A 27,526-nucleotide genomic window follows, 5' to 3' on the forward strand; every position below is an offset into this window, starting at 1 on the left:
GTCACTCCAACGGTTACATCATCAATTGCTTTAAGACTTTTCCTCTTTTTATGTATTACAGATTTATGACCATTTTTCTGTATATAATTTTTGCAACTAGCGACAACAGTTGTACCTACAAACTCACTTTAAGTGTCCTTTTTTCTGACACTGATAGCATACCTTATCTTTGAAACTACATTTCACACAATCATGAGGATATTCACAATGTTTACAGGGAACAGATTTCTTAAAAATTTACTTCACCTTTTGCATACAGGGAGTGACTTCTCAGAAACATCACAGTTTTTGGAAGTAAACTGTATTTTTCCTAACTATACAAACCTGAGGTCCTTTACATAAGGAATTACTTACAACGTAGCTGGAATTACGGACGTTAAATCTTGAACAAGGTGGTTAGGCAGTAACTACCGTGTGGCAGGCTAGCTTGCCCGGATGCAAACACTCCACTTTGCCTTTTGGCCCAAGTTCAGATTGAGGGGTGGCATGAGGTGGGCATATATGTAAAGGACCTCAGGTTTGTATAGTTAGGAAAAATACAATTTACTTCCAAAAATTGTGATTTGTTCCTGTACAATATACAAACTCTCGGTCCTTTACATAAGGAAGACTCACTGATTAGTGGGAGGAATCTGAGTGAGCCTCTAGAACTGACTGGAGTTCTGCACACCTAGGCTACTCCTCCTGGTCGTAAGAGCGAGGAGTGCCCTGCTGCCTCTAACAATTTGATCGGAGTATAGGAGCTGCATGATCAAGAGTCAGACTTCTGGGCCTTTTTGAAATGAGTGAGGGATCGTGACTCATCCGAAAAAGGGCTGTGAAGAATATTTGGTGTCGGAGACATTAATGCAAAGTTCTGGGAAGGGTTTGCAATATTGTCAGTCTCCTTCCTCCCCTTGCTAGAGGAGGGAGCAGGATTGCTTCTAAGATTCTGATAAAAAACATAAAAAAGGATGCTTATGTATAAGCTTACTGCATCAATCGTCTGACCAGCCAGTGTGAGTTCGAGTCCTATCCTCAACCAAAAGGAAGAGGAGCGGAAGGACATGGTGTGGAAGGCGAGGGAGCCAGTCACTCTTGCATCCTTCTTACCTCTTCAACTGCACACCATGGACGAGATGCAACTTGTCCTCTTGAAGGAGCTGGGTAAGCAAACACATCCTGCAAGCATCCACCACTGGTCCAAGGAAATAAGGTTCCAAGGACCTGTGGGCAGGCCCGAAGGGAAAGATAGATATGGTCGCAATGACCTTATCCATCTTCCTGTCCGACATATTCTTCGGAGTGATGACCAGTACCCATCCACTGGGCTATCCAACTGCAGCAAAGTCTCTCACAGTCTCGTAATATCCGCAGCAGATAAAGACATCGACACTCCATGGTGGGTATCGATCCTTATGGGTACAGGAACACGCCAACAGGACAAAGTAATGACTGATCTGGATCAACCAATACAAAGTCCACAGCGTAGCTCGTGACAGTCTCGAACTCTTCAACAGCTGCCGACTGACTGCACTCGGTGTGACCGTGTGAGGCAAGCAGTCATGCATCCGAGATGTAGTCACGTGACACTCGCCCTTTGAAGGGTAATTGCGAGAAACCATACAAATCGTCTATCTTGTTGCCACCGATGTTGGGAGGCGATATGATGATTTTCTCAAGGCATGCACCCATCAGACAAAAGTCAATTGCCTTCTAGAGACCAAGGTCCCTGATGGCAAGACAGTTAAATCTCAACTAAAGAGAAACAATACTATGTGCCAGTGAAAGACTAAGGTGATTAGGTGAATGCAGACCTACGTCTTCACAGCTGTATCGAGAGAAGTTAACTCTCAAGGTTCTGAACGTAGAAAAAGTCCCGTCGATGACACCAACCAGTGAAGACGGCTTTAATCCCTGTTGTTTTACCGAGGACTGAAAACGCTAAACCGCAACTTCATTGCTGTTCGGTGAGAAGTCGGAGATGCAATGAAAGCGGAGCGCTTTTCAGTAATGAAAACACAGGTATTGTACTGCCTGAAGAACCGCTTCTCATGGGCTGGATCAGGGAGGACATTCCTATACTTGGAAGTAGAGCTGGCAGAGCGGGGAACAGGCAAGGTCTTCCGTTATCATCTACAATTTGGGTTGAACAAAGAATAATTGCACACCTACAAATTACAAGATGTATTTAGAAGACAAACTCAGATATCTGAAAAAATTATTCTGTGTCATTGCAGCAGCAAGTGCGATGAAGCGGAAGACTAGGATACAGACTTCTGTTACTGTGAGGTAAACAGAAAGATGATAACAAGTCTAGTGAGATACCTCTGTCTGAAAATTCTCGCAGCGGCAAAAGGCGACGCAGTAGAGATGGTCATGCACATATGCGAGAATTCCAGCCAACCAGAGACCTAAGTCTGTGATTGCCGGGCAGAGATTCGATTCGGTAGTCAATCATCGCAGAGGACAAGAGACAATATCCGACCGAACTATCTCAGAGAGCCAGCTGGTACTGGGCTGCGGCAGGCAGGGCTGGCAGGCAGCCAGTACACCACTAGCTATCATTCACTCATCATCTTGAGTTGCCAGATAATCCATTCCAAGAACGAATGCATTTAGCTAGAACCATCGAGCGCAAGAAAATACGCTGGAGCATTTGCATTTTAACCGAAACTGATTTTGGTGAATACAAACACTGTGGTGTTGTTGTTGTAACAATACCACAAGTATCTCAACATCAAAACTGGTAAATCTTGGGAGGCTTGCAGGGCAGTCCTGAGTTGTAGTTCAATTAAGAAGATACTATTCGTCTCGGTCACAACCCGTAGAGTTAACTACGGTATGTGCCTACACCTCGGACAATTCAACTGATAACAGAAGCATGTCATGAGGGAAATATACGTAGTATAATTGTAGTTTCCTGTACATAGACCTCCAGCCTAAATTCTCTTCCATTCAAGGAACAAGAATAAGGGCTAGAAGCCGACCCCCTTCATTCTCTAATGAAGAGAGCGAAGGTGAAGTTTTCCCGAAGGAAGACTTCTACGGTGATAACAGGATGTTCCCACCCAGTCTTCTCTATCCCGGGGTTGACCGCCTACTGAGTCGACGGACTGTCAGGTCCATCCAGGCTGAGCCCCTCCTGAGATATTCTTCCTTCAGCAGCAGTACTTCCCTCAAACGCTAGAAATTCCAGGAATTCGAGCATTCAGCGAGATTCCCGATTATCGTAGTAACAATTATCTGGGATTCTCTTCTTGCCCACTCTGGACTGTGGTTTCGCCAAAGTGTTTACAGATCGTAGAAGACCAAAACACTCGGAGAGTGCTAGAAACTCCGAAGAATTTTAAGCGCTCTGCGAAACCGCCCCCGAATTTCGTCAGACGATCCATAGCGTGGTGGTCCTCCCAATTCCCATAGAAATCGAGGATTGGGCAAGATCCATCCTCAACGACGGGGGCATACGTCCGGTAGGACCCGAAGGTCCCTCCATGAACACGGTCCCCGACGCGGAATCCTACGGAGAACGCTCTGCAGGATCCCTCCCCTTCCCGTCGAAGCCATAGGAAGAGAGGGAATGGGGGAGGAAGATTGGACGCTCTCGCTTGCCTTCCAAGCGGAACTAGCAGTTGGAGAAGCAAGTTACGGGCAGCCATCATCATGCGGTGATGGCCGCTCCAAGTCTAGGAAAACGTTACCGTCTGGAGAAAATGTTTTCCCCGAGAAGGGTTACGAAACTCGTACTATAGGCTAAACGTCTGCCGCCACCGTGACCGTTGTCTGGGTGGGGCTGAGCATGCACCTGACAGGAGAGAGCTGATACCATCCTCCGACACATCCTAGTCCTTGTCGAGGTCGAAACCTCTCAAGAGGACCAAAGGGGAAGCCCACCCCAGGCTCTGCATGTGTGGTCCAGTGGGACCGTCACGTGAACAGCGGTGATGGTCATTCCGAGAGTCTAGGAACCGTCATCGTCCTCGCCAGCCCCCACAATCTCCTCCAACCACTTGAGCAAGGATCTGTTGGTCCCAAGACCGAACCAAACTCGTGGCCGGACCATAAGAAGTGCATTCATCAAGGTCACTCCTGTTTGCCTCGTTCCTCCCGGTGTAGCCTGAGGAGGTTGAAGGGACAGGTGAGGGAGACCTGACGCTCCTACCCTGCCCTACTAGCAGAACCAGTAGGCTGGAAGGACTGCAGGCGATTGCCAACCCACGGTGGTGATCAAGCTGTAGGTCTGGACCAGCGGTCTCCTTGCGGAGAAGCGCTGGACAAAAGATGGAGTGTCGAGGGAGCTGCTACGAGCACTCCTACCCTGCCTACCAGCCGAACCGGTAGGCTGGGAGGACTGCAGGCGATCACCAACCCATGGTGGTGATCGAGCTGCAGGTCTGGACCAGCAGACTCCTTACAAAGAAGCACTGGACAAGGACGGAGTGTCGGTCTCTTGCGTCAGGGGAGCTGCTACGAGTGCTCCTACCCTCCCTACCAGCAGAACCGGTAGGCTGGGAGGACTGCAGGCGATCACCAACCCACGGTGGCGATAGAGTTGCAGGTCTGAACCAGCGGTCTCCTTATGGAGAAGCGCTGGACCAAGGACGGTAGCTTCGATCTCGTGCATCAGGGGAGCTGCTACCAGTCGTGCGAGCTGTCCGGTCCCGGTGGGAGCGACGGTCAGGTGACTGGTAGTGTCCACTAACGCGGTGAGAGCGAGCACCGTCCTCTCGACACACCCAGGCGAGGCTGGACCAAGTCCAGGCGAGGCTGAACCAGATCCAGGCGAGGCTGGACCCAGTGACCAGGAGGGGAGGAGACCTCTTCCCAGCTTCGCTACGTGAACGGTCTGGTGGGAACGTCACATCAACCCTGGGTATCGGGCGATCGCTGCGAAAGCAATCGCCGGTCTGGCAAGAGTCACCTGAGCGACTCTTACCATCCTTCCGCTCTGTCCCTGGGTCCTGACACGGTGAGTGTACTCAGCAGTCTGGACTTTGGCTGCACAGTCACCCGTAGGTGACTGTACACTCGGTGACGCTCGCAAGCGAGCAGCCAAGACGATTCCCTCTGGAGCCGGGAGCAGAAATACCGGTAGCCGGTACCCCTACGGTCCCCATCTTCTTCTTCTCTGGGGAAGAAGAGACGGGCCCTGTTCCAGGAGGACCAGCGGAAGACCCACCTGTCTCACCGGAGCGAGAATGACCCTTAGAAGTCTCTGTGCGAGACTTCTTGTAGGGGGGGGAGGCGAGGCCACCTTCCTCTTCCTCGGCTGGGGGGCCTTGGAAGTCAAAGGGGAAGAGGCGGTAGAAAACAATGACGACACCTTTCTCTTCTTCCTGGACTTTCTCTTTGCCAGTTCCTCAGGACAACCGACAGGTCCTCCATCCAGGACGGAGTTGGGGCAGTTGCGGTAGCAACACGGCCCGACTGCACCTATCAGGAGGGACCTGTGGGAGCAGCAGTGGAGAGAACTCTTCCTCAAGGAGGGTTATGAAACTCTTACCTCGCAGGTGAAGCATCTGCCACCACCGAGACTCATCGGTCGTGCGACCGTGACCGTCGTCTGGGTGGGGCTGAGCGTGCACCTGACAGGGGACAGCCGATACCGTCCTCCGACTCTTCCAAGTCCTCGTTGAGGCCGAAACCACTCTGAAAAAAAAAATAATTAAAAGAGGGCTGGATGGGCCACCTCCACCGGTCTCTGCATGCATGGACCCACGGGAATGTCAATCCTGGGTACTGGACTTGGAAGTCAAAGGGGAAGAGGCGGTAGAAAACAATGACGACACCTTCCTCTTCTTCCTGGACTTTCTCTTTGCCAGTTCCTCAGGACAACCGACAGGTCCTCCATCCAGGACGGAGTTTTTTTTGGGGCAGTTGCGGTAGCAACACTGGCCCGAACTGCAAAACACCTAAAATGCCAAGGAGGGGAACCCTGTTGGGGAAGCCGCAGTTGGGGGGAAAGACAACTCTTCCTCAAGGAAGGGGTTATGTAAAAACCCCGTTTCTTAAACCAACCTCGCAGGTTGAAGCCAATCTTGACCACCCAACCGAGACACCTCCCCAATCGGTCCCCCCCCCCGGTTCGACCCCCCCGTGGGGGGACCCCGTTCCCCCGTCCTGGGGGGGGGTGGGGCTTGAAAAGCGTTGCCAAACCCCTGAAAAACAGGGGGAACCAGCCGATACCGTCCTCCGACTCTTCCAAGTCCTCGTTGAGGCCGAAACCACTCTGAAAAAAAAAATAATTAAAAGAGGGCTGGATGGGCCACCTCCACCGGTCTCTGCATGCATGGACCCACGGGAATGTCAATCCTGGGTACTGGACTTGGAAGTCAAAGGGGAAGAGGCGGTAGAAAACAATGACGACACCTTCCTCTTCTTCCTGGACTTTCTCTTTGCCAGTTCCTCAGGACGACCGACAGGTCCTCCATCCAGGACGGAGTTGGGGCAGTTGCGGTAGCAACACGGCCCGACTGCACCTATCAGGAGGGACCTGTGGGAGCAGCAGTGGAGAGAACTCTTCCTCAAGGAGTGTTATGAAACTCTTACCTCGCAGGTGAAGCATCTGCCACCACCGAGACTCATCGGTCGTGCGACCGTGACCGTCGTCTGGGTGGGGCTGAGCGTGCACCTGACAGGGGACAGCCGATACCGTCCTCCGACTCTTCCAAGTCCTCGTTGAGGCCGAAACCACTCTGAAAAAAAAAATAATTAAAAGAGGGCTGGATGGGCCACCTCCACCGGTCTCTGCATGCATGGACCCACGGGAATGTCAATCCTGGGTACCGGACTATCGCTGAGAGAGCGATCGCCGGTCTGGCGAGAGTCACCTGAGCAACTCTTACCATCCTTCCGCTCCATGCCTGGGTCCTGACATGGTGAGTGTACTCAGCAGTCTGGACCTTGGCTGCATGTTCACCCGTAAGTGACCGTACACTCGGTGACGCTCGCAAGCGAGCAGCCGAGACGGTTCCCGGTCCAGAGGTGGAACCTCTGGAGCGGGGAGAGGAGGTACCAGCAGTGACTGGTACCACCATGGTCCCCGTCTTCTTCCCTGAGGAAGGAGAGACAGGCCCCATTCCCGGAGGACCAGCGGAAGACCCACCTGTCTCACCGGAGCGAGACAGACCCTTAGAAGTCCCGTGACGAGACTTCTTAGGGGGGGAGACCACCTTCTCATCTACGGCAAAGCCTTAAAAGTCGAAGGGGTGGAGGCTTGAAAATATGATGATCCCGAAGAGGAGGATGACGACACTTGACGAGCTCTCTTCCTCTTCGATTCCTCCAAATTCTGTCAGACTTCTACCATCAGGAGTAGATAAACATCACAGGGCAGGGCAGCGCGACAGCTTCGTCCAGTGACATAACTCCAGGGTATTAGTGGTAAATTAATAAGATTATCAGCAGGGGATCAGTACACACACTCGAGGATCAGTATCGCAACATGCTACGAGTCACAGGTACAATTCCAAGGTTAGGATAACCAATACATAGAGATATCCAACCAATACTGCTGTAAACACAATCACCACTGTTAGTCTGTAAAATAAGGAAAATTAAAGTAATGAGGATACTCCTCACGCATCCAAGGGCACCGCCCTCCGAAGTGAGAGGAGATCCCCCAAACACCAACACCACACGCCCATTCTTCTACCTTTTTCCAATAGCAAGTGAAAGGATGAAGGAGAAGAGAAATTACCATAAAAACAAAATAGGGCAAACCTTTGAAGTTCCCTCGGTAATTCTCAAGCATAAGCATAATACATGTCTCGTTACAGGATCAATATCACTGACGTTAAATACATGTCTCATCCTCACGTTAAATACATATCTCGTCCTCATGAAGGTCTGAACCAGTGTTAAAGGGCGAAAGAATGTAAATATGTTGGCATACCTTTGCCGCCGACTCTTAACACAAGTAGAGGGGTGGTTATAAAGGCTATCACAAAAAATGGGTTTGTATATTAATTGAAAAACAAGGACAAACCTTTGTTTAGTATTAATATCAAACACTGTATATACATATTTATTTAAAAAACAAAAATAAACCAAAAGGATCCCACCAGGAAAAAAGATCAACAACCAGTCACCCAGAGCTCACAAACACACGTCTTCATCGGAAGACGGCCAAAAGCAAAGTGGAGTGTTTACATCCAGGCAGGCTAGCCTGCCACATGGTAGTTACTGCCTAACCACCTTGTTCAAGATTTAGCGGCCGTAATTCCAGCTACGCCGTAAGTAATTCCTTATGTAAAGGACCGAGGGTTTGTATATCAAATAGGAACAAAAAAGTTTTCTCTAAATTCAAAACTCTTTAAAAAAAATTTTAATAGAGGTCAAGGACTTTAAATCTAAGTTTTCAGTAACGAACTTAATGCTCTACAGCCAAAAAACAACTGGTCTCTCAAATCGAGCATCAAACAGTGGACAAAACTCACAATCTTTTCTCAAAGGTTTCAGGTCAGCATACAATTCTTTCAAACTCTCTCTTTTTTCCCTTCTTTGCGGGTAAGCAGACAAACTTCTCTGGTAGCTAGGTTTAATATCAGGAAAACTAACAACCATATGTTTTACTAGCATGTGGCAATTTACTAGCATGTGGCAATTCTGGTGCACATGTATTACTAAGAACTACTAATACTTCAGTACCAATAGACACCAAAAGAAGATTCTTCGTATAGCACTGAACATTCTTCGTATAACGCTGTCAGTTACAGACATATAATAAAAATTTGCTTCCAGTAAACTCAACCAAAATTCAAAATAAATTTTGGAGTGGTTAAAACATAGATATAGAGAGGAGAGATTGGACAGCGCATAGTGGCCAAAGCAGTCTGTGACGTGAACTGCCTGGTGCTATTGCTAGGCGATCGTTCTTATGTAAACAATAGCGCGAACCAATACAATTTTATGGGAAAAGTATTTTCTCGGATGTCCGTCAAGACTGTCAAATGATTTATGCACCATTTACTGTACAATATTTACTGTATTCAGAAATAAAAATATTTAATTTTGCTGGTATATTTCTATGGTTAAGCCATAAATTTTTGTAGATAGAGCAACTATATTATGGTGATTTTCTCAGGAGTCTTTAATGATTGGTAAATTATCTTTGCAGCATATACCAAGGGCAATGTGTACTACGTTTAGAAACAAAAATCTTAATTCTGTCTGCTGTAGTTTGTAAACACTTGAACAATATAGTTGACCAATTTGTCGACGTTGTCGTGAATAAATCCACGATTTGAACACTGGTAAGGCCTCGATGTTATGAGGCGGACAAACCTGCCTAAAAGGCTAAGTTCCAACTCTTGCACGAGGGTAACAGGAGTAATAGTCAATGAAATTTTTATGATTTTATTACAAAAATAGAGCATTATATGTTAAAGATATGACAAAATAGTGACACATGAATAATGTGGACGTATCTTCCTTAAACTAATGCAAAAAATGCAGAGTAGTCATGCGACCACTTAAAAGTATGAAAAATCACTCAAAATGCATTAAGAATCTGATAAATCAACGAGGGACACATTCCCAAAAGTTCACTAAACGATGATTATCACGTTTCTAGAACACCAGCCCAACGATGGCTAAAATATAGAACAATTACTTACTTCTGTTTCATGGTCACGTGGCATCACTCGCAACTTCCCCTCATGGTCGTGTTCACACGGGCGTGCAGCCCCTACTTTGCCTATAAGAGATCTGGATTTTGTTAGGTCTCATAGAAGAAAAGAGGGCGAGCGGTGGCTGCAGACGCTTTTCATTCCTGGACGGGCCAGTGAATTTCAAGCAATTATAGTTTTTTAAAAAGGACACATTTACGTTATCACAACAAATGTGTCATTATTCCGTGGGGGGTGAAGTGAGGAACAATTAAATCAAAGATGCCATAAAAGGACCATTCTGCTTGTGCCGCCAAATCGTCGTATACGTGGCAATTCGCCTACCATGGAATGTTTTGCCTGCCAACAAAAGGCAGGAAAGTGTGAGTGGACGAGCGGGATTAAGTGCACGAGTTTTTCGCAACAGACGTTAGTTAGGTGCCTATCTCTCCACCATAAATTTACAGTCCTGTTTTACTCTAGAGGCAGAACTAATTATCGTTCTTTATTCATGGGTCAAACTGACACAATATTGTAAAATAATTATCATCTCCAACACTGTCATCCCATATAAGCTTCAGCCATAGGCATATAAAATATGGACGGGATGCCGAATGCATTTTTGTCGAAGGACAAGAAGCAGAAGCCAGGAAGCCGAACGGACAGAATGCCGAACAGACATAATGACGAACGGACACAATGCCGAACAGACATTAAGTCGAACGGACAAAATGCCGAATATTGCTAAGATTACGAAAGATAAATATAAGAAAAATAATAATTGTTAAGATTTTTTCTTCAATGAGAAACACTTGCAAGAATGGTAAGGCGAGCGAGAAAGAATGAAGAAAGTGAAGACTTGGACATGACAGACCGTGGCGAGAATTTCGTCTTTATGAAACTACCTCTGTTACAATTTCTCGACAGAAAATAACTTGGTATTATTATCTAAAAAACAAGCATGGTTTGCCGATGCCACATTTGACTCCACTCCTTTAAGCAAACAGCTTTATACCATACATGCCATTGTTTTAAAAAGTAAAACCTTGCCATTGTGTATTGTATTGCCAGTAACAAAGAAGAAAAAACATATGACGAAACTTTTGCGTTTTTAAAAAGCAGAGGTGTTCAGGAGCCTGTTGATTTCGAAAGAGCAACAATAAATAACATTAAAAAGAACTTTCCTAATACATCTATATCAGGTTGTTTCTTTCATTTCGGCCAATGTTTATGGCGGAATATCCAGTCTTGTGGTCTACAGCAGTGGTATGTTGAACCCAGTAAAGCTATTTTCATCAAGCAGTTACAAGCACTTGCTTTCGTCCCACCTGCAGATGTACGTGATTTATTTGACGAATTGGTGAATTCCTTAGATGCTGAAACTGATGAATTACTAAGTGATTTTTTGGTTTACTTCGAAAGTACGTGGTTAGGAATAATCCAGCGAGTTCGAAGGAGGAAACCATTGTTTGATGCTGATTTGTGGTCTGTTCACACTAGAGTTAATGAAAATTTACCGAGAACAAACAATTCCCTTGAAGGCTGGCATCAGGCTTTTAAAGAGAGAATTAATGTAACCCATCCAACACTCACCAAATTACTAAAGGTTATCAAACACTCACCAAATTACTAAAAGTTATCAGAAATGAACAAGCATGTAATGAAATTCTAATTGAGCAGGCTTCTGCAGGGATTGATATATCACGACCTAACAAGAAATACGATGCCATTAACGATAGAATAAAATCCATATTTTGTTCTTATGATAAGGACGAAGGATTAGCGTTTCTACGATCTCTGGCTCACAATTTTAAAATATTTTACTCTTAATAAAATTTGTCGAAATAAAATAATTATCAAGCATTTTACTTTTATTTTGCTCCTTTTGTCTTTTATATGTGTTCTGAAATTTTCAAAACAAACAAAGAAAAAGCCTTCTTATCGATTTTCTAACGACTGAAGAAAAAAAAAACTATTATTGTTTTTGTTCTTATAGTCAAATTTGAATATAGAAAAAAATATAATACAAACTGCAAAGAGTATTATTAACTAGTAATTGTTAATTAACAAGCGTTAAATAGTAATTATCGAATTAGTGAAAAGTTATCTATATCTCTCAGCAAATGTTATCATCCTATTATTATTTTTGCTTTATTTATCTTTCGTAATCTTAGCAATATTCGGCATTTTGTCCGTTCGACTTAATGTCTGTTCGGCATTGTGTCCGTTCGGCTTCCTGGCTTCTGCTTTTTGTCCTTCGACAAAAATGCATTCGGCATTCCGTCCGTGCACGATATATAATATTAGTAATAGCCTAGGTTAAATAGCCTGACACTTATCAGCCAGTATTCAGTAGTGTGTACTGTTGGTTGTGAGAATTGAAACAAGCTCATATTAGGCAAGGTCACAATTATGGTTTCCAGTCTGAGCCCGATTTTTCAAGCTATAAAGTAGCATGAATTTGAAGTTTCCTTTTAAGTAAAAATGATAATGGTAAAATTGAAGAATATGCTAATTTCAAGAAAGTTCCTCCCTGGATGAGTGGTTTTTGTGCTCGGCTGCTAATCCGGTGGTCCGGAGTTCGAATCCTGGCTCGGCCAACACGGAATCAGGAATTTATTTCTGGTGATAGAAATTCATTTTTCGATATAGTGTGTTTCGGATCCCACAATAAGCTGTAGGTCCTTTTGCTAGGTGACCAATTGGTTCCTGGCCACGTAAAAATATCTAATCCTTCGGGCCAGCCCTAGGAGCGTTGTTAATCAGCTCAGTGGTCTGGTAAAACTAAGATATACTTAACTACCTTTAAGTGTTCTGGCAGATCAAATTCAGCAGAGTCCTCTCCATACCAGGTTTGAGAACTTATTGATAACATGTAAATAACACTACCATAACATTTCATTAACACATAAAATTGCAACAGGCCTGGATCTAGGCCTCATGATACTAGCCTATGTACATTTGTTGTAGTACAAGTAGTAGGGAAAATAGTCAGGCATAACCATGGTTGTATGGACTGACGGTACCCCTACATGCCAGTTGACTTTTCAAGTAGATCTTAGCACAATGAACAACTTTTATTCTATACAATTCGTCATTTGGAATATTTTACAAGCTGTAGGCACATACAACGGATAAATAACACCCCTGCTTTAATAGCAAGCTTATTACAACATTCCTTACGTATTTTATTAGATATAAAAGCAGGAGTGAAGTTGACTGCGATCTAACACACGTTTACTTGAGGTTATTTATAGTCATAAAGATTCTCATGAAAGAAAAAAGGTCTCTTACTTGTGAAATGTGATCCCCTGTTCTTTTGTGAACTTGCTCCTGTAATTGACACAGTTGATGACCCAGCATTGGGTGCTAGAAGTGGCTTTTTTGCTGCTAGTCTCCGCAGTTGATACCAATGCCACCTCTTACAACGATCGCATAACAATAGCACTTTACATGCACGCAACCGTCGCTTGTCTGTCCAATCTCTTCCCCCTATATCTGTGAGTTAAAAGCATCACTTTTAATCTGTGGAATAGCCATATCCACTAACTTCAATGTCACGAGCTTATTATTATTACTACATATAAATCAAAACAATTTTGTAGGTAGAACAGGCTTATTCGTACCTTGGCTGATTCGGACCAGGCTGATCGGACCATGTACTGGCTCATTCGGACCTTCATCTGATTGGCCGATTCAAACCTAATATGCATTGGCGGCTTCTGGCCATCATTCATAGGGGTGCTGTTACATATATTTTTTTTTTCAATTCCTTGATTTTTTGTTTGTATGGTGCTTTTACGTTGCATGGAACCAGTGGTTATTCAGCAACGGGACCAACGGCTTTACGTGACTTCCGAACCACGTCGAGAGTGAACTTCTATCACCAGATATACACATCTCTCACTCCTCAATGGAATGGCCGAGAATTGAACCCGCGACCACCGAGGTGGGACGCTAATACCATACCAACCGCGCCACTGAGGCGCACTCAATTCCTTGATATTAACTGCGTAAACACACACATTATATAGTACACACACACACACACACACACACACACACATAGATATATATATATATATATATATATATATATATATATATATATATATATATATATATATATATATATATATATATATATGGCACTATAAACAATGCCGAAAACTTAATTTCTTCATTTTTACTGATTATGTTTTCTTGGGCTATGACTGATTACTAATTTGGATGATTACCCTAATCAAATTTGAAACTGCAAACAAAACTGAAAAAGTATTAGAATACTAAAATTCAAAGCAGTAACTTTCGACAGCGGAGAGACTGGCGGACGGACTGACGGAAAATTGAGAATATGAGGTTACACAAAACTATCAAATTTATGTAAACTAAGCAGAGGAAAATAAAAATCATTAAAAAGAATAAAAACTCGAAAACAAAAACATTAAGATACAAAACTGAGCAGACAATTAAATAAAATAACATAAGCCTATATATAACAAAAGGACTAAAGAACACCCACCTAAAACACAGACGCATGCATACGCATACATACACACACACACTCTCTCTCTCTCTCACTGAGGAAGGCAGCAGAATTGCTGTCGAAAGCTATTTTGAATTTTAGTATCATTGACATTATTGTGGTTATAATTTTTTCCCATTTATTGCAACTCACCACTGAGTTGCTTATTCTACATTACATTACATATCATTAGTATCGTCACTAATTTGATCACTATCACTAATACTGCATATTGATTAGGCTATTGACGAATTTCAAATCACACCTTCGCCCTCCAACAGCTAGGCTAACACAGCTCGAGAACGAGAAGGCAGTGTTCCCAGTCCATCACCCTTAGCACCAGCAGTTCCTCATATTGTTTCAATTATTTTTTTTTTTACAAAAAACAGGAGAATGGTAATAATTTTTAAAGGATTATTGATAAACTATACCTAATTTCTCATATCCATGTAGCCTTTATATTCATAATTTTGTGCATATATATTATGAAATCTACATAGGGGGTGCTGCAGTTCCACAGTGCCAGCTGACGAGCCGCCACTGCTAATATGTATTTACATATGTTACATATGTGATATTGTTTTATAATATTGTTTCAATGTTTGTAATCCATAATCAATCCAAAGTCTATTATGAAAATATATTGGAGAAGCAATGGAAATCCACTCCTCTCATGTTTCTAGGACCATTTATTTTGTACAGTTACAAATTACTCTCATGTAAAAATAAAACAAAAAATAAAGCTCAAATTAACCCAGATTCACCCGAAATAGCCCCTTGGTTTACACTAGCGCATAGTATATATGTGCACATTTCTCCAGTAGCTGACCAGTTGTTATTTTCCTTTCATTATAGTCCTTCCACAGTTTCATGACACGCCCAGGATCCACTGAGAGGAGGTCGGCCAGACAGGAGATTATCAATGACTCACCGACCTGGGATGTCACCTGAGCCAAATCTCACTGAGGCTCACTCACTCTGACGTGACTCACACTCTCAGTCACTTCTGCTAAGGTCACACATTCACGTATCAACGCACGCACGCCCACGCATGAGCGGAAATTGGTAGTTGGCAACAGATTACGTCAGTAAACCGTAAATGTTCCGTAAAACATACGTAAAATCGTGGACGTACTTTGACGGGTCGTCCGGGCGCTAAGCTCTGCCCACTGGAGCGCTGCAGTCCACTCCAGTTTTGAAATGTTCAAAACAAGTTGTGGGTGGACCTACGGTGACTGCAGCGGGGTAGGCGTTGGGGTCACCAGCATTGTTCGCCGCCGCTGTTTTCCTGCCGCGAAGGACGTGGGCCTCCTAATTGCGCTGTAGCCTACAGGGAAACCGATTCGCACATTTACAACCCTGTACGACGTGGCAACGCCGTAGTGTGATATAAAAGGTCAGGTCGGTGCCTTCAGTGGCAGTATCGTAACCAATGAGGGATAATCAGGGTGCGATTATTGCTAGTTGAACCCTCAGGTCAGCTGTTGTTTCCGTCTCCGAGACCAGCAGTCTCCTCCAAGTACTCTCCACAATGCCCTTCAAGATGCTGAACCTCACAAAACAACCAAGGAAGGGACCATCAACGTCACATCTTCTTGCAGGACCTTCTTTCGGCCCAGAGAAGACTCCTACAGCCACTCCTGCAGACACTCAGGACGAGGGAAATGTCATCTTCCTCCTACAGGAGTCGTAGTTGGGTGAGATACAGAGTGATTACAGCAACACGGAAACTCTCCATGCAGCTACCCTCATTGACGACAGACACCCTTGATCAAGACGGAGGACAGCCAAGACGTCGAGGACGACGTGCCACCAGGATGTAAGAACAACCTTTGTGTCATCCTGTCGGACGAAAAGTAGAGGCTGATGGGTGAGTGGCTCGAGCACCAGGCCCAATTCATATACAAGGGGATGGCTGCCTACAAGGACAAAGCCAAGTGTGGAAGGCCTTTGATGACAAGGGCAAGTCACTTAGGTCACTGGCAACGAGCTCTGGACGTGGTTCACGCCCCTCAGGAGCCGCTTCGGACGCCTCACCGCCGAGAAGAGTGGCCAAGGGGCAAGCAGACGACTGACGGATGGACCGGGAGAAGTGGATATTGAACATGTTCCACTTCCTCAATCCCCACATCGTCCGTCAGAAGAAGCCCAATATGTTGGGACTACCAATGGTATGTATATTATAATGTCTGATTTAATTTTTTTTATTTGTTGAAAATATACAATATTTTACAGTACATGCAGATTTCTATCAAAGTGAATTTACAACCTTGATTTTCAGAAGTGCAATGTTTTTACATCCTCTCATACATGTTCCATCACTTTACAGTCTGCTCTGTTTACAGGCTGGCCCTTTTGTACCCTACGGCCCCACAACGTTGGGTGTGGTACCGACGTGAAGTTGACGTATATAGAACATTACACTATCGGCGTAAGTAAGTCAGTGCGCTGTGCTTTGCAACGCAAAATCTTGGGGATGTGTAGGACTTTGCCGGGCCAGTTCCAGTGAGGCAACCGACCATGCTTGCGTTGCGCGTACATTTGCGGCGCAATTTACGGTGCTGGCTTTACGTCCTTCAGCCCGTGTCCTGTTTACCAGCTGTTCAAGTTTATTTTACTGCGATGATGCTGCCTGCGATCCACATACGTGGGCATATGCTGTCGTGATACATAAATTTGTGACCCCAGCATTCCTCATACCTGTTAAGGACACTAACATCCTGCTCTACTTAAGGATTGATTTTAAGGAAAATGCCGAGTTACTGCTCTGTTTTCGGCTGTTCAAATACTAAATCAAAAACAAAAGATACTGGAGTGACATAGTTTCGATTTCCAAAGGACGATGAGTTAATTAGCCAGTGGAAAAATGCATGCCGTCGTGCAGACACAATAAACCATAAACATGCAGTCATCTGTTCAGATCACTTTGCCGCCGACGATTATGCAGACGACATGAAGTCATGCCTTTTAAATTGTGAACCAAGTAGGAGCAAGGGAACATTGAAAAAAGATGCTGTGCCATCTCTTCATCTCCCACGTGGTTAGTACAATTTCTTTAACTATAATAACCTATTTATTTGTGTTTTCAAATAAATTTCTTCATATTCTCATAAAATATATAAAACAAAATATATCTCCCTAATGTTGTTTTTGTCCTTTATTCTGACGTCTCTTTAATTTGCCCTCTTTGACAAGCTTAATTCACCCGATTCGGTATTTCCTTTGCCTCTAAGTATTTTAAAGACATAAGTGAATAAGATGCGAGGTTACTATTTTGGCTGTTTTGTTCAGCTTATGATGCCATCCCTCCACATCGTTGTTTGTCCTAATTCTGTGCCCAAACAATAGCCAGCTCTCCATTTTCCACACCTGACTCTGCAACCACGTTAGGTCAACATAATCCATAAACTCTCTAACTGACCCAATGACACCCACCTTGCCAGAAAGTTCATCAAATGTTTCCTTATTATTATTGCTATAATATAAAATTATTTGTATGGGTCCGAATCAGCCAAAACAAAGGTCCGAATTAGCCTAAACAATTGTCCGAATCAGCCTAGTAAATGGTCTGAATCAGCCAAGACTAAGGTCCGAGTATGATCCGAATCAGCCACAGTCCGAATCAGCCATGGTCCGAATAAGCCTGCATTCTTTGTAGGTTACGTGCCAGTAAAAGAATCAGTAAGCCACTAGGCTTAGTTACCTTAATATGATAAAATCGTCACACTCACAAGCAAAATCACAGCAGGTTAAGCATTACTGTTATCCTAATAGGCTATGTAACTGCGATACACTTCCATATCATCAATCTTAAAGCAACTTACAATGCCAATCTGGTCTTTGTTTGTGCTGGCCTCTCAGCAATCATCAAGATAAACAAAATCTTCAAAACACAGCTACCATACCATTTTCCTCTTCCATCGGGTACTTTTTATGGGTCGCCATGTAATAGTCTTGGCCCAAGATGGTGACTGTAATGAGAAGTTCCTACATGTAAAGTTGGCGGTATTTTTTCTTGTGTTATTGGGTAACGAACGTCTTAACACATTTCTTGACAATCTAGATGAGATACAAGATCATGATCAGTGGATAAAGAAGGTCTTTACGCCCCTTTGCAGTTGGGATCTCCATCTAATAGTGCTAGGTCATATTTTTCCATTAGGTCCGTAACGCATTTCCCATTTTAGTCAAGGTCTTGCTTCCCTATGAAACCTGAGTGCCCACTGAAGTCCCTATGGGCAATCAGAGGCAGGTATGTGCATAGTCTTCTCTGATGCTTTGCGTATGGCGCTTATTATTCGCTCATTTCTTTCTCTATCACTAGTTGTAATTTACATGTAAACTAGAATTAAGTTCAATCTTGCTGTTCTATGATTACCCTCTACTAGTAGAATGTTTGTGAGTTCTGATTTTTCTTTTTTCAACTGGATATCTCCTGTGGGTCTATAAATTAGACCTCCTTTGGTGTCATTTTCGTCTCTCATTGAGTCTACCGCACTGATACTTGTTGGGAATAGCAATTTTTGCTGTTTGATGTGCTTTTCAGTGATGTACATAATTGTGGTATTCTTTTGTGTTAAATCCAGTGGCTTAGCTTTCGTCAGCCATTGGGTACTATTTAGGAGCTTTACTTCAAAATTTCCCGACGCATCTTCTGCTGTTTGCTATCTGTCCACAGCCCATTTCTGCTATTTCTAAAAGTGCCTCTACCATCTAACCTTTTCTGAATAAGTTGCAAACTACTGTATTCTCCTAAACATAATAGCCTAAGCTTGTTATTAAAATTACTTTCTTCACCAATCTACCCAAAACTAATCATCCCTCTTCTACAGCCTACCGCTTAAATTGTTGTTCTAGGTGGGATCTGCCCATTTCGTCACTAGTCCGATTTGTCACCATTTTTTTGAACCCGTTTCGTCACCACATAAATATATTAAAATGCATGACTGATAAAATAATAGTTTTGGAGACAAAAATAGTTTATCAGTTTAACAGCTTATTCGTTTGTCTTAGAAAGTAGCATGATTTCAGCGGAACGCTATACCCAAAAATATACTGTAGTGAACGCCCTAAGAAATGAAATATTAAAATTCCTTTGTGTACATGTAGTACTACACTGCTTGCACTGGATGCAACTGTTGGCAACATTTCAAGAATTTGGTAGTGGTGATGGATTTCTCCTCAAAGGCATCCCACAACTGTCCCAACATCGTTATTCCCTCCTCCCTCCCTCCCTAACCCCTTCCCTTCCTTCTAATTAAATGTATGTAATTAATTGTATTATAAAAGTTGTTTTAGAGGACAAAAACAGTTTAACGCTTTATTACGCTTGTCTTACCTTGCAGCATAATTACATAAGTAGTTTTGAAGAACAAAAACAGTTTAACAGTTTATTACCTTTGTCTTAATTTAGCATCATTTCAGTGGAACACTAAACCCATTAAAATATTGTAGTGAACGCCTTAATTAGTGATTATCGACGTACAACACAAGAGGGAAAGAAAACAAATATAAGATTGGAGGTGTATTATCGCAGTCTAAGGAAAGCAGGATTAATGGTAACGATACAGATTTCACAATGTAGTATTCTTGGTGACGAAATAGACGATGGGCCCGCCTAGACACCCCTCCCCCCACCTATTAGATATGTGCAGCCCCCTTTTTCCTTATTCTTTAGAGATCATAGAATCAGAATCTGCTTGTCTGCACTTCGGCTGTTGGTGATTTTGACCGTAGCAGCGGCCATTTTGAATACATTTTGGGGCACAAAAGGAAAAAATATTACTAATAATGTTTTCTGCTTATATCTTTGTGATTATATATTTTCATACGTTTTTTGGGCCAAGGAATTCATTTTTTTATAGTTCTAAAGCCCCATCATCAATTAAAGTACTTGGTAATACTAAAACTGACGATTGTAGAGAATATGTTATATGAGCACAGTCTATGTATTAGGGCTTGTGCCTTGTATGATAAGGCGCCCTATGAGGTAATGTTAGACTTGCGATAATCTATACGCTAAGTCGGTTGGTATTGCACTTCCATATTCAATGGAGTGTCTGGGGGTTTTGTAGATCACTTACGAAGTCGGTATTATCTTTACGACGATGTGTTAAACTCATGGTTCGGTGAGGTTCTTGTAGAAAACACTAAGTATAAAAAATTATATATTCTTCTGAAGTTTTACATGGTGAAGATCAGGTATGATTGTACAAGTCTTCTAATAACGATAGCTTGATCGCTTCTGCCAATGATGATGGCTAATCCTATTCCTCTACATGATAAAGCTTAGGTAAAGAGGTACAGGTCTTCTAATGACGATAGCTAACTCTGTTCTGCTTGTCTACCATCTCTGTTACAAGTTATGAAGGAACAGACAGTAGTTCGAACATATGAACATACATCAGATGACATAGTTTCATACGACACACAATCAAATGAGAACACGCCTACAGATTCACGTAGGCGGTAGTTGTCTCAAGCAGGGAGCTTGGACTAATGTTTATAAACAATTGAGTGACTACAGGTGACGGCATGTATCTTAGCCTACATACTTATTGTATACGTCATCTTTAGCGTCTCTAGTCTGATCACATTCCTGCAAGCAATCTGGTTGACCTCTTTAGTTTTAGACTTTTATATATATGGACTAACATTCCATATTTTTATTATGTAAACACTTACATCAGCTCGGTCAGCTACCAAAACCAACTACTGAATATTACTCAAACTTGACTTGCATTTGACTTATAAGGAGTGATACAGACACTATGTGAATATATATATATATAAGTAAATAAAAATTCATGGTGTACATGAATTGATTCAAGTAATAAACAATGATATTGGTAAAATAATAGTGATCACATGATATATATAATGATACAGTTTTTTTTTCACTTCATCTCTTTAAGATACTTATGCTACAGAAAATACTAATGTACTCTGATAATTGCATAGAATGAAGATTAACATGATAAAAATCATATTTTAACTGATAACAAATTTCATATATGAATTGATAAAAATTATTAATGTTTATGCTGATTGATTCGTTGATTTTTATGCTAACTGTTTATGTATCTGATTCATTAATCAATATACTAACACATAAATAACTGCAGATATTGGTAAGAAAAAAGGTAACAGATTGATTATAAGCGTACCTGATTTGTTTATACATATGTATATGGATTCATATAATTATGATTAATAAATGTGCACTTTAAATAGATTCCTATTGCGTACCACGCAAAGATATAATTTCGATTGCTGTTATTTGATTGAATTCATTTAATAGATTCCTAGTGCGTACACGCAAAAAATATAGTTTCGATTCTGTTATTTATGATCAATATATATAGGATACATGATACTTTATATATATAGGATCATGACCGAGGTTATACTACTTCACTTTTAACTAGCTTTCGAACAACCTTTTTCGTCCATTACACAGTTCCAGACAACCACCTTTAGCCAAATGAAACGGCCTTTTTCAATGGTTAAAACAAGGGGAAAATTTGCCTGGGCGGGTCCAACGTTCTATTTTTTTGCGCTCATACTTATTCTCTGCATCCTAAGCTACACGATTACGTTCGCGATGAATAAAAAAAAACATCCCCAGCACGAGTCCTTCGCCAGCAAAGTAGAGTTGAATATCCTTCGGGTCGTAATTGTCGGAAGTATGTCCCTTTTGTAGTCGAATTCCGACAGCCGCTGGAGCGTTCCGCATGAAAACGAGATTAACGACGAGATACGGTGTCGGTCGAAGAAGTCCATGAAATTCCTTTCACATTGTAGCGGTTGTTACTTGACTGTAGTCGTCCGCTGCGACGAACACGATTTTTGAAGTTGCGATGTGAAATTCTCGTACTGCAGGATACTGTAACCAGGTTCCATTAATCAGCCTGCAAGTGAAATTATACTTGTCACAAGGGCAAAGTAAATTCAGACGACATCCAAATACAGGGGAGGGGAGAGAGCCATTTAGACCAGACTTAACCCACATGAATTCGCTGATATTTTGGAATTCAAAAGAGTCCGCTGTACAAACTTTTTTATCCATGGCATTAACAATGAGTGAACCTATCCAGGTCCATGATGACTTGTTAAAAATATCCATAATTATAAAAATAAATAGATATCATTACGAATCTCAAAGAAAATTCGATATTACTGGTAGTAAGTTACTAGACAAAGAAGTGGAAAACGGAACTAATTGTAAAAATTGCCAGGCAACATAAAAGTCAAAGAGAAGATTAATCATGATTCTATGTGCCCTAACAAAAATTCATATTCAATTTTCTCGTGCGCATCCTCTGAGGTTAACTTTTAAAACATTATTAATAGGTAGGAGATGCAACGAAAAAAACCCACTATGTAACTAATTTCTATATAAACTTTGGGTTTTTCAAGAAAATGTGACATTTTCCCATGAATGTTTTACTTGAATTGTAATAGGCTAATGTTGCCAAGCTAAATATTTCATATAGACATATCTCGATACTTCTAAATGTCTATGAGGTTCAGAAAAAAAATTAATTCATTTTGTTGTTATAGAAATTCTATTTGCTTATATGTTCATTAATTTTGAAAATGATTACAAGTCCTTAAACTAATTGCATTACACACACGGATAAGAATATGTTATGTGGCCTGTCATGTGGACCTATGAACCACATGTGAAGTTCATGAACTAAGCATTCCTTTCTACCAGTCAATCTGCTTTTGCAAGCAGAGACGACACACAGATGAAGCCTGTGTAAGCAGATTATTGAGGTTAAAAGGAACAAATGCTGATACGGCAATGATGACGTCGTCACTTGGCAGGAGATTGCTCTCAGCCAGCTAAGAGTTACGTTACTTGCTGTAAGAGATACGACTTTAGTATTTTCAAATGATATTTTAGTGTTTTAATTCTCCACCCGCATGAGAAGAATGTCTGAAAAAAAAAAAAAAAAACAGTACCAAAATTGAACAATATATTAGTTTCATGTTGGAAATCTGCATAATTGTAATTATGTTAAATTAAATATTCCTTATTCAAACTATAACTGAAAAGTTTCCATACAAATTCTATATATATTATTTAGCCTGTATAAGATTCATATAGGATTATTTCATAGATAACATTTTCACTTCTAGACTTCCTGATTTTAAAATCTCTTTTATTTTATTTTATTTATTTTTATTTATTATTAGTTTATATTTTATTTATAAATCACCGGGACAGACAGGAATATGTCAGTAGATTTTGGATATGTGTTTTGAACTTTTAGCTTATTTGTCATTACTAAAGCGTCAAGTTAGAGTTCAAATCTTTACGCATATATATTTGGATATTTAATTATCTATGGTTACGTTTGTTATTGATTTTATCGTGATTCCTTTTTTAGTTATACTTTGTAACCCTTCCGACTTCTTACGGAGTGTATTATGTTGACTCCACTTGTATCCATATTTATTTTATTTTTTTTTATATTTATTTATTTATATATATATATTTATAAATTAATTTGGTTGGCTTGAATATGTGGAAAAGTGTTCTAGCGGCGTACCGTATAAGGCTACTTGCGGCATCAATTCTATAGATACAAGATATAAATGATAAAGGTATTTAAAACCGCGAGAACCGCTATAATCCAGTTAGGATCCAATATCACGAGTTGGAACTCGTAAGACATTGCACTTCCTATTTAATTATCAGTTATTCCTACCAAAAACCGATTGACTCTGGGTTGATAAAAATATATTATTGGGTTTTCTTAATGGAAAGGAATTCACACAACGTGTTAAGGAGATTATTATTGATTTACACCACCCGAGTCACAGATTATTATGTGTTGAATTCCATATTTACTGATTTTAGCACTCATAAATATTCGTAAACCCACTCAATTGCGGTGTTCGTTTTTAGTGCTATTAATTCTATATAACGTGTCAGGAAACTATTAACACTAAGAAGTGTTATTCCCTCTGTCAGACTCGTAATTCTGTTAATAATTCTACGTATATTCTTTCAAGGATTGATTTGGCACAGGATAGGCCCTTAACTGACAGTGTCTTAGTGTGTCCCTTGTTTTCATGACACGTGTTACAATCAGTTATGTGCTTTTTATATTTGTAAGCATTGTAGGCCAGTAAAATAGTGATTTGGCTTTCTGTGACATAGTAGGGAACCCTGGATGACGGAATGCAACCAGTTTATGACGATTGGTATGAAAGAGATTATTACTACTACCTGGTCGTTAGTCATCTGCTGTGTTCTTTCGGGTTTTCCTCGTCACGGACCTACAGATAAATATTACATTTGATTACATTTATTCTGATACACATACTTTAAATATACTTTTGCTTTAGGGTTTCTGCTCTAAGTGTTTATTGTTTTTTTCCTAGCCACTGACCCTGTTTCCGTTTCGAAGTGTTTATTGTTTGGTGTTTATTGCTCTGCTGACTCTGTTTCACACCGTTCGAAGTGGTTTATTGTTTGGGTTATGTCTTTGTTGACGCTTGTCGTGTGGTTCAGGTTTGTAACAGTTCTGCGCTCCGACCCAGATATTCAATGCTCGCGATCTCTTGGGTTTAAGGAATTTCTTGTTTAGATACGGTTTTTTAACAATAGGTACGGATGTTTCTATATTTTTTAGTCTAATTAATGGTTCTTTGCGGTATGGTGCGGGATTGCGGGATAATGCGTCAGCTATGATATTTGCTTTCCCAGGTAGATATCTTATCTTGGCTCCAAAGACCTGAATGATCATTTGTCACCGAGTTCCTTTTGGACTGTGATTAAAGCCTTTGAAAAAAACAAACTCGGTAAAGGACTCATGTTCAGTAGGACTTTATCAGGATAGCCATAGATTATGAACTTAAAATGTACTAGTGAGTTAAAGATACCTAGCCCTTCCTTGCCTATTTACTGCATATTTACTTTCAGAGGGCTTTAGTTTACGTGAATAAAAAGCTATAGGGAAGAACTGTTTATCATATTACTGAAGTAGTATCCCGTCTTACACCCTTGGTCTGAGGCGTCTGTTGCAAAAATTCCTTATTTAAATCAGGGATTTTTAAGTTAGGTAAGCTGCATATTCCGCTATTAAGATATCGAACGCCTGTTGATGCTTTTTTAGACCATAATAAATCTACACTCTTCTTCGTAAGATCTGTTAAAGGAGCTGTCATGATTGAAGAGTTACATATTTGCATACGATTGTAATACCCACTACAGCGCAAAAGTGCTGTATCCCCCTTTTACGTTAATAAGTACCGGAAAGTTATGAATAGCCGACACCTTACCATGGACTACTTTTAAGACCTTGACCAGACACATAAAACCTAGATAAACATGTTCGGTTTTAAAAAAACTCACATTTAGATATTTTACTCTGAGATTATTTGTCTTTGTCTCTGTAGCACTAGCTCTACTTTATGTGAATGTACTTCTAAGGTATTAGAAAAGATTACAAGATCATCCATATAGGCATGTAGGTTATCCCCTAATAGTCTCCAAACACTATATGTAATTGGGGTGCAACGTAAGCCGGAGGCATACGTAAAAATTGATAATGTCCCTCCCCTTGATTGGTGCTGAAAACGGTGTATGAGGTACAATCACTTAGGTAATGGTATCTGGTAAAAGCATTTAAGTAAGTCCAAATTGGTGAAAAAAAAAAATTTATTCTAACCTAACAGAGATAAGATGTCGTCGGTACATCGCACTGGAAACTATCGGAAGTCGTTTCCTTGTTTAAGCGACCGTAATCTGCGCAGATACGCCAAGTCCGATCTTTTATGGCATGACGTCTGAGGGAAAAATTATATGGGCTATTTGATTTCCTAATGACTCCTATTACTAACATTTTTCAACTTCGTCATTTATTTCTATTTTGAAATTTCATTGGGGTTCTACACGAAGGTACGTATATAGCTTTATGTTTGTCCTTAGACCGTATTTTGTTTTCAATGACATCCGTTTTTCTCCCAGAGATCACTCGCTAGTGGAGAAACTTCCTGGTATTCAGGTGAAAGATAAAAAAAATTTCTGCTGAATCACCTCTGCTTGAATGACTTTACGGATATTACTTTAGATAGATTATCAGAGAGATTCATCCACGACTGGTTGGGCGTGATTAAAAATTAGCAACAATAAAAAATGCGATATTTATAACTTCCGTATCCACGATATGTATACTTTTAGGGCTTTGTTCGCGGAAATCGTTATATTTCAGAGTGTCGGGAAGGATTAAAATTTCATTTCCCAGCAAAGTCTTTTTACACGCACTAAGACATTCGAGGGTGCATGCTTCTCGAGATTTTGCGTGCAAAGTGCGACTGCGGTTGTGGGAGAATTCTGTTGGGTCATTTGAACAATGTTACGATTTATGAGACAAATGTATTTGTTCTTTTATATAAGTTATTATTTGATTAACTGTCTCATTTTTGTTCAAACGGATTTTAATATGTTTGAAGGTTTATAGGATTTTCCTTTGATAAACACGCACGCTTATTTTGCAGTATGTAAGATAATATTTTGTATACCTCTAGATGGATCTTACAATTACACTAGATACAGATCAATGTTTTTTATAACTATAGAGGTATCTGTAAACGCTCGCTTATCCGGACTTCTCATTAGGGAAGTTCGAACAACAGACGGTGAGTCCGTAAATACTGGTAATTAATTGTACTAAAGAAATAAAACAAGATATTCTAATTTTTACGGCGCGTACAGTTGGGCTTAATCCACCAGTATTTATTAGTAACTTATGTATTAAAAAGAAACGAAAAACCTGCTCCTGATTACTTTATACAGTCGAGTGTTTCATAGGAAAAAATCCTTTTTAATTCAAAAAGATATCGGTATGTATGAACCAACTCGCTTTTCCCCACTCTGCTAGAGTCGCTTATTGTGTGGAATTTGCTATGCTTTGAACACTTGGCAGATTTAACTAACCTTGACCGCTTGACTAGGTGACACAGTCACCGAGTTTGCTTGTTTGATTCTGAACGGGCTACTGTTTCTATTTCTTTTTGTAATAATTAGGATCCTTCTCTTTATTACCTATCGCAACGTATTGTGTGTTTTTAGCATTATGTTGCTGGTTACGTATAAAGCAATGAATGACGAACTATTAGGAACTGAGCGATTACCAATAAGACAAGTTATCACTACTGCATACAATATTAACTGTTTGTACTTCATTCTTTGCTAAAATTTGAAATAGTGAGGGATCCTGGTCAGCGCATTTAGCTGATGAAAGTTTTTTACAGACATGTTATTCCTTGCAATCCAGCCATATTTTAAAGTTAAGTTGAGTCATTGAGGTTCATATTTTATATAACTCAAAAACTCAAGGCTAAAACTGCGATCGGGACTTTGCAAAGGAGCATTTATTGTCATGACCCGAAATAG

The sequence above is a fragment of the Macrobrachium nipponense genome, chromosome 16 (assembly GCF_015104395.2).
Source record: "Macrobrachium nipponense isolate FS-2020 chromosome 16, ASM1510439v2, whole genome shotgun sequence".
Lineage (NCBI taxonomy): Eukaryota > Metazoa > Arthropoda > Malacostraca > Decapoda > Palaemonidae > Macrobrachium > Macrobrachium nipponense.